Consider the following 9704-nt stretch of genomic DNA (forward strand, 5'->3'; position numbering starts at 1 on the left):
ACAGGTGATTCAGCGAAAAGGAAAGGCCCATAAACTTTCCGCGGCGATATTTCTTGGGGCTAAGCGTGGAAGACTCGCACTCTTTCAACACGTATTTCAGTCACTCCGTCATTCCATACTCTACCCTTTGCGCACAGGTATACAAACAAAACTGTCTGTGTTGTTCTTTCATTTGGTGTATTACTTACAATTTTAAGTTAAACGTAAAAAATGCTACAACGCCTTAAAACCGGTATGTACCTTTTGAAACACACTCTTCTCTCCTTGCTACCCACAATGACGGTTCGCTTCAGCGCATGAATCCAGGATCCGCTTATCCTGAGGCTCGCATATTTCTTCAAATTATTGTCATGTTCCAGAATTTCTGTGACTTCTCTGAACAAGATGGCATGATAGCTCTTCTACACAACGCGCACCTACCTGTCGACCATTTTCATTATGCGGTCTATCTGACAAAGCGTGTGCCCACCACGATCGATTTCTCCATCTGTCCCAACCTGCAATACCGCTTGTGTTTGGTGATCCTGGTATTCATGGATCATCCAGTTAGTTTCATGTTCCACGGATGATTTCTATCACAAATCCTCATAATGTGAAACTAGTGCCGGTCGCGGTGGCCGAGCGGTTCTAGGCGCTTCAGTCCAGAACCGCACGACTGCTACGGTCGCAGGTTCGAATCCTGCCTCGGGCATGGATGTGTGTGATGTCCTTAGGTTAGTTAGGTTTAAGTAGTTCTAAGTTCTAGGCGACTGATGACCTCAGAAGTCAAGTCCCATAGTGCACAGAGCCATTTTTTTTTAAACTTATCTTTTGCATTCATAATGCTCATTCATATTCCTACCCACCGCCTAGTACATACTACAAAAATAAAAAATTTTGCTACAGTATAGAAGTTGGCAAGGAGTATTTTTCCCAAATCTTGCTTAGCTTCCTGTCAGTCATTTTGTAGGTGACCAAAAATTTTGGTGGCACCATCGTATACTCCTTTTTTCGCTAAATAAAGCCTTCATATGGGAGAATGAATCTCATTTTCCCTTCTGGTATTGTAATTAAGCACATCGTTATCGCTTTCGAATTGCAGACAACTGTCTACAACAGACTTCATGAGATAGAATGAATATACTGTGTAAATATACTACACTCCTGGAAATGGAAAAAAGAACACATTGACACCGGTGTGTCAGACCCACCATACTTGCTCCGGACACCGCGAGAAGGCTGTACAAGCAATGATCACACGCACGGCACAGCGGACACACCAGGAACCGCGGTGTTGGCCGTCGAATGGCGCTAGCTGCGCAGCATTTGTGCACCGCCGCCGTCAGTGTCAGCCAGTTTGCCGTGGCATACGGAGCTCCATCGCAGTCTTTAACACTGGTAGCATGCCGCGACAGCGTGGAATTGAACCGTATGTGCAGTTGACGGACTTTGAGCGAGGGCGTATAGTGGGCATGCGGGAGGCCGGGTGGACGTACCGCCGAATTGCTCAACACGTGGGGCGTGAGGTCTCCACAGTACATCGATGTTGTCGCCAGTGGTCGGCGGAAGGTGCACGTGCCCGTCGACCTGGGACCGGACCGCAGCGACGCACGGATGCACGCCAAGACCGTAGGATCCTACACAGTGCTGTAGGAGACCGCACCGCCACTTCCCAGCAAATTAGGGACACCGTTGCTCCTGGGGTATCGGCGAGGACCATTCGCAACCGTCTCCATGAAGCTGGGCTACGGTCCCGCACACCGTTAGGCCGTCTTCCGCTCACGCCCCAACATCGTGCAGCCCGCCTCCAGTGGTGTAGCGACAGGCGTGAATGGAGGGACGAATGGAGACGTGTCGTCTTCAGCGATGAGAGTCGCTTCTGCCTTGGTGCCAATGATGGTCGTATGCGTGTTTGGTGCCGTGCAGGTGAGCGCCACAATCAGGACTGCATACGACCGAAGCACACAGGGCCAACACCCGGCATCATGGTGTGGGGGGCGATCTCCTACACTGGCCGTACACCTCTGGTGATCGTTGAGGGGACACTGAATAGTGCACGGTACATCCAAACCCTTCATCGAACCCATCGTTCTACCATTCCTAGACTGGCAAGGGAACTTACTGTTCCAACAGGACAATGCACGTCCGCAGGTATCCCGTGCCAGCCAACGTGCTCTAGAAGGTGTAAGTCAACTACCCTGGCCAGCAAGATCTCCGGATCTGTCCCCCATTGAGCATGTTTGGGACTGGATAAAGCGTCGTCTCACGCGGTCTGCACGTCCAGTACGAACGCTGGTCCAACTGAGGCGCCAGGTGGAAATGGCATGGCAAGCCGTTCCACAGGATTACATCCAGCATCTCTACGATCGTCTCCATGGGAGAATAGCAGCCTGCATTGCTGCGAAAGGTGGATATACTCTGTACTAGTGCCGACATTGTGCATGCTCTGTTGCCTGTGTCTATGTGCCTGTGGTTCTGTCAGTGTGATCATGTGATGTATCTGACCCTAGGAATGTGTCAATAAAGTTTCCCCTTCCTGGGACAATGAATTCACGGTGTTCTTATTTCAATTTCCAGGAGTGTAATTACTTGAACAGATATCTACAAGACGATCGTGGGTAAGTATCACATATTATTCTTCGAGCACTTTTGTTGACCAATGAAGACTATTTCTTAAATAGCAGTTACCCTAAAAGTTTTTTCCATGTGACACTGTTCAATGAAAAACGCACTAAAAGGCAACTCACTGCTTTGTCTGTACCAAGGTTTACGAAGATTCTAAGGGCAAATGTGGCTATATTGTGTTGTTTTAAGAGTTCCAAAGTATGTTTTCTTCTCGGTTTAAATTCTCGTCAACATGGACACACAAACATTTCGACGTGTCCCCCATAGTTATTAATTCCTCACTGTGTATTATTTATCATTTGCATATTACACCTAGAAGTTTTGAAGTAAATATGCTGTGTCTTTTTTGAAATTGAGAGTGAGACAGAGGCAAACCACTCAATAATAGTTCCTGTAATTTCTTTACGTATGTTTGGATTGGTTACACTGCTACTGTCACTGCAAAGGGAATTCTGTTTGGTTATACAAACACAGAACATAATTTTCTCAATTTCAGAAGAATTTATTAAATATATTTGCTGTCTGTGAACGAGTCATTTAAATCAGTAGTGATATTATCCTGTTCTGTGGCCCGTTGTCCTGTCTCATGTTTCATTACATTCGATATAAAATTAAGTCCGTTATCGGAATTACTGATTTCTGATGTAATGCACATGTTCCTTGATTATTTTATCAGTTTTCTTAGAAAATCTGTGCAATTATTGTTGCGTAGAAATACTGTAGGATCTTGAATTGATCTTTCCAACAGATACATTTCCCTTTTCTTTCATGAGATGCTGTATTCCAGGTAGTAATCCCTGGAGTTTTGCGTGAGTATTTAATGTCCTTTCTGATTAGCTTATGTAGGAAGAAATTTTCAAATACTGACTTGAATTTAGTATGGAATAGATTAAATTGTATGCCAGCGTTTGGTTCCTTATAAATTTCACCCCTGCTCATCTACTGTAAATCATTCTTGAAAACATTTGTCTTGGAGTCGTTAATTATTCTAATTTCCACTGGAGATTATCTACACTGTAAGGCACCGCCTTATTTATACTAAATGTGCGTCATGATCAGAGAGAGTATTTATTACTGGATATAAAGTTTTTTCTTGCTTTGAACTTCATCAAAGAAAACATTATGAGTAACACTTCTATAGCATTTACTCGCCCATGATGGAAATTCAATTTCTGAGATCAAGTGATAGGATCCAAATAAAGCTTGCAGTTCTTTTTCCTCTCAGAACATTTAGAAAGTCTGCATTGCAATCACCACAGACTATTAACTGCTTGCTGTTGTCTGACAGAAGGCATTTTAAGGATTCTATACGCTTCACAAAAATTTCAAAATTCCTAGTGCAGCTCTATATACTGTTAAAATTAAAAGTGTACGATTTTTAAGTATTAATTCACTAACACATACACATGCTGCGTATTTATTACTACCAAATCTATCTGCTTCATTGTTTTTGAACTTGTGTTCCATGTAATATGCAGGGTAAACCACCTACAACTCTCACCGCAAATATTGCGGAAATGGAAAGTGATATCGATGTGTAGGTTCCACAGAATGTATTGGTAGTCAAGGGTTCGTATTGTTAGTCAATAAACAGGTAAATAAAAGCAAACGTCGTGTGACTAGGGCCTCCCGTCGAAGTAGACATGCTCATGGTGTATGAAAAGTATAGAAAGAATGCAGTTCGTTCTTGTACGGTGTATGCGGTCAGATATCCCTACAGACATCAAACATACGGGCAGTTATTTATCAGTCTAAACGAACAGTAGCATGAAAGAGGTATTGTAACATCTAGACAACGTAACAGAAAGAAACAAGTGATGACAAGAGACGGAAATTAATGTTCCTGCAGTTGATCTTTACGTTAGTCTGTTGACATGCAATCGCATGAGGAAGCGCCATGAGTCAGGCAAGTGTCCAACGAATTCTCCATTGACAGATTCCATCCCTATTACATCTCTCTCCATAAAATGATGCGTCGAAATGATTATGAGAATCATGTTAACTTCTGTACATGGTTCTTCAGGCAGGCTGCTCCAGATGTATCATGTTTAGTGATGAAGCCACATTTAAACCACTGAAACATGCGCTATTAGTCTGTTGGCAACCCCTCGGCTTCGTAGTGTGGAACGTCAGCGTCCATGGAATGTAAATGTCTGATGTTGGAGAGCGAACCATCAACTCATCGGCCTATTTCTCATAGACGGAGCACTGATCGCGCACAAGTATCGCAAGCTTCTAACAGACTGTCTTCCACAGATTCTAGAAGACGTTTGTCTGTAGAGTGGGAGGAACCTTTTGTACCAACATGATGGCTGTCCAGCCACTAGCACGAAGCATGTAAGGTGTCAAGACATGGGCACTTCAACGTTAGCTTACCATCATTAGTACTAATAATAAAGGGACTGGCAAGGACATCAGATCATGACTATTGAATTATGGTAAGTATCTCGAGCAGTATTCCCTGCATGTCTGCATGATTAAGTCACTAACTTCAAACGTTGGTGAAAACTGGCGAAAGTTGAGAATTGTGGAACATAAAAGTCTGCAACTGGCCGTAGCTGGCCGGGCCACCGTGGGCGGCAGGTAGCGGTCACCGGAAACGCGGGACAATACGGCGCTTTTGGGGATAGCCCGGCATCCGGAGCAACCTGTGCTGGGCAACACGTGGCCTTATGACCTACTCGATCATTGGGTAGATCTCAGAAATGCCGTTGGAGGGATTTCGGTGATAATAGAGCGTTCGACATTGGCCGAAACTGAGTATTCTTCGGCCGCGTTTTCGTACGTGTGGGAGACGGGAGAAATGTGGAGATAGAGGACTTCGCCTTCAGCCATCGAGAGGTACGAACTTGCAGACGGCGTCTTGGCTATCGTCTTCGAAGGGAGATACACGGTCTATATCGCAGCATTGCATCAACACGAGTTCCCTGCAGAGTTCTGAGGCTAGAGGTCTGTGTGCTCAAAATGGTTCTGAGCACTATGCGACTTAATTTCTGAGGTCATCAGTCGCCTAGAACTTAGAACTACTTGAACCTAACTAACCTAAGAACATCACACACATCCATACCCGAGGCAGGATTCGAACCTGCGACCGTAGCGGTCGCTCGGTTCCAGACTGTAGCGCCTAGAAACGCACGGCCATTCCGGCCGGCTTGTGTGCTCAGAAGCGAGATTTTGACCAACGCGTAACGACTTCCAACAACTTACCTGATATTCTCGATCTAGAAGTTATCCTTGCGAGGTGCCGAGTATTTATCAACGTAGCTGCTGGTAATAGGGGCATGTAATTGCATATTGTTAATGTACCATTCTCAGGAGTGTGTGGGTGGACGAAGAAATTCACATTTTTTTGTAAATTTTGTCTGTTGTGGGGGACATCAAATTAAAATGCGAGTATTACAGTCGAATTATCGACCTCATTGTAGCTAGCATTTACCCTTTCCCAGTAAGCTTTACATGTACTCTAGTCACTGCACAGCTTGCCCAGACGGGAAGGATAGAAGGTTTGCGGTGTTATATGTCAGCGACGGACAAATAAGCTTACAAGTATTACAGCATGTCTTTAATAATTGTTTCAAATCGGTGGATTGGACGCAGAGGACCATTCTCCAGTTTTGACGCCTGTATACTTTTGTCTGTGGGGAAGCTGAAAGACGCTGTCTACAAGGACATACACCCGATGATATGCAGCGACGTATTACTGCACACTGTTCGGACATCTCCGCTGAAATGCCAGCACGTGTGCAGCAGTTGTTCTTTACAAGACTCGAAGCTTATATTGAAGCTGCTAGGGGTTATTTTGGACACAACCCATGATGGTCAACTGTCTCGTTGCTGTTCTGAATCCACATAACTAGCATATGCACTGGTGTTGTTCTTTAGTCTTTGCTACGACAGGTGTTGTACAAGTGTCGGTGTGGGAACTTGGGTAAAATACGATATCTCGTAAACGACTCGCGATAGAATCCTGTAATAAGCACCACTGACATTCTAATTTACCCCACTTTCAGTCTGTTAGTGTCAATAGGCATTGCTCGATTTAAAAAATGTATGTCTGCAAAAAATGTAGACTTTCTATGTACTATCACAATTTGTTTATTGGTTAACAATACGAACCCCTGACTACTAATCTATTTTTTGAAAACAGCAGATCAATAGCATTTTACATTTCCACATTATTTGCGGTTCAGTGTTTAGGTCATTCACCCTTCCTTTTCACATATTTCTTCTACTCGTGTATTGTCGGCGTGTGTATCGTCAACGCCGCCACCGCATGCCCGTCTACAAACACATTATTAGCCTTGAAAATAAAGTTGGAGGAAATGGGACTGCTCAATCTGTAATATTGAATGGACCTATAACAGCTGTAAACTTGTTATGTTGTGCACCGGTAGGAGAGCGAAGCGATTGTCAACGTTGTTGTCCGATGGCAGCTGACCGATCGACCAACAAAAGTTTTACGTAAAAAATATACTCAAGAGCCTGAAAGAAACGATCGGAAAATCGATCACAGCAACGGTGCACAAATAACGAAAAAAACGTAATGTCTTCAGTCGGCACATCACCGAACAACTCGCCACAAATACAGCATTAGGTACAAATTATCTTTATCACCATGGCAATCAATCAACTATTACTGAACGAATCCAGCAAAAATACTTATTAGGATACGCTCTACTTAAGCTAAAGTGAGATGACATAGAAACATACGTTTCGCTACAAGAGCAGAACGAGAAAAGGCGCCAAATTTCGGTGAGAAAAAGGGAAGCACAATTTTTCATGTGTCTTTAACAAAAAGCTACTCAGAGTTCTTTTTACTTCTATAAGCTAGACCTATAAGCAGAACTCTTCGGCCTCAAAGCTATACTTTGCTTTTAATAACATTAAGTGTTTCACAAATAAAGCAGATCATAAACTCGCATAGTACAGCAATAATTACAAAGTTTCGTCAGTACACATTTAGTTTATTTTTATGTGTTTTCGTAGTTTTATTCGTGATGCATAAGAGTATAGCTAACATATATAACGCTATAAACTCCAATCCACTATCTTCACAATCTGCTTCTCGACTATCGTACGGCAACAATTACATTTATCACACATCGCAACGCAGATCAAACTCTTAAAAATATAGATAAGTCAATCAACACACTTAACACTACATGAATTTTCGTTATTTACGACCCATAACATTTAGGCCTACAAGTAGTGCTTCCAGTGTAGAATTAAAGTAAAAAGTTAATTATTTCTGGTTAAAACACGAACACAGCACTCACTTAACTGCAATAAGTGTTAATTAACTTATTCACAAAAAAATTTATTTTTAATGACTACTTATAACGAATAGTATTTCGTATTAGACAATGTTTACTACTGGTAAAATACGGCCTACTACACGTGATACGACTTTACATGGTAATTTAAATACAGAACCTCGTTTCATGAAATCTTCGATTGCCCAGACGAAGCTGATACAAAGGAATAATTTACGTAGAAAATATGCTTCATACAGACAATCTTCCCTATGAAAGTTGCCAGAACTATAAGCACCAGACCAAAGATGGTATACGGTGCAAATATCAATACACACTGCTGCTGCCACACGTGGAAAAAGGAAGAACCATGGCATAACCACAATAACTTTGGGAAGCCAAACGCATAGTAACAGCCAAGTTTTAAAGCAACGCGTAAGCCGGGGTCAGCACCGCTCAAATACGAATTAATTCCAAATGTCAGTAATATGCTTCATATCGGCTATATGAAGAAAAGTATGTTGAAATGACTGGACAATCCATCAGTACCAGAATCAGCGAACGTAAACGATATTGTAGGTCAGGACATATGGAGAAATCGGCTATGGCGGAGCAGCACACAGAGGATCTCGCTGTGGAGAAGATCTACCACATCAGGTTGTTCAAACAAGCCATAGAAATTCGCTAACATGACAACAGTTTCAACAATTAAGAAGAAAGCCTCAATTTTAATGGATACTGAATTCCCATCCTGTTGTGAACGACCATTATATGTATCAAGAGTAAGGCTCTCAGACATTGGCGGGACAGGCATATGTAATCTCTGGCCTGGGGCCCGACTGTAGTGTGCAGATGGTCGACACTGTGCAGGAAGAACATATCCGCCGTCACGAAGACCAGATGTCCACCTGTGTGTTAGCCAGGGCAGGAGGAGACACCTTAGAACCCATCACTGAGGAAGAGATCGCCTGGTACCAGTTCGACAGTATCTACAGCGCTCCAGCGCGACCGGGATGTTCTTTTTGCTTTTTTTGGGGGGGAGGGGGGGGTGATCAATATCTTTATCAGTGAGTTTATTTTTACAAACAGAAATGTCACAGGGTCTTCATTAAGCTATCATTAACTGAAAACACAGTGTTTAGTTCAAAGACAACATCACACCTAAAATGTCGTACCCCGGATGTTTTTACCACCCCCAGATCTTCTCTAACAAGTGAACACTTTCCGTCTTATTCTTGCTTTGAGCCTCACCACTATAATAGGCGGCTACGATAATTGTGCACGCTGACTTTTATTGAATCTTGCTGGACTAGGGAAACAGCACCTTACGAAATATATAGGCTTGTGTCACCTGTATATACACGTACAACTGGAAATGTCCTGACTGACTCTCACCATCGTACAGGCCAAAACACAAAGGGTAGAAATTTGAAATTTAGAGAGGATGTTCATTGTACTCTGCAGGCACCGCTTAAGAAGGGGTGTTTGAAATTTCACCCATAAGGGGTGAAATAGATAGGAGAAGAAAAGTTTTTTTGAAAATATGTCGTTATTAAACCAATTTTGAAGTTATAGCTACAAAAACTGATATTTGGTTTCTTGTTTATAAGTACGTGTTTCAGCATTTTTGGAAATTTAATCTCTATTGGGGTGTAAATAGCGCTTGAAAGTGTTTTTTCAGTAAATCATTGTTAAAGAACTACTACAGCATTTTCAAGCTAAATCTGTCACAATTGGTATTTGACTTCTCCGTTAGAAATTAAAAAAAAATACGTGTTTCAAAGCTTTCGAAAGTACAACCCCTAAAAGAGCGAAATAGTGTATGAACCGTTTTCTAAAACTACTTCA

The sequence above is a fragment of the Schistocerca gregaria genome, chromosome 7, assembly GCF_023897955.1.
Source record: "Schistocerca gregaria isolate iqSchGreg1 chromosome 7, iqSchGreg1.2, whole genome shotgun sequence".
NCBI lineage: Eukaryota > Metazoa > Arthropoda > Insecta > Orthoptera > Acrididae > Schistocerca > Schistocerca gregaria.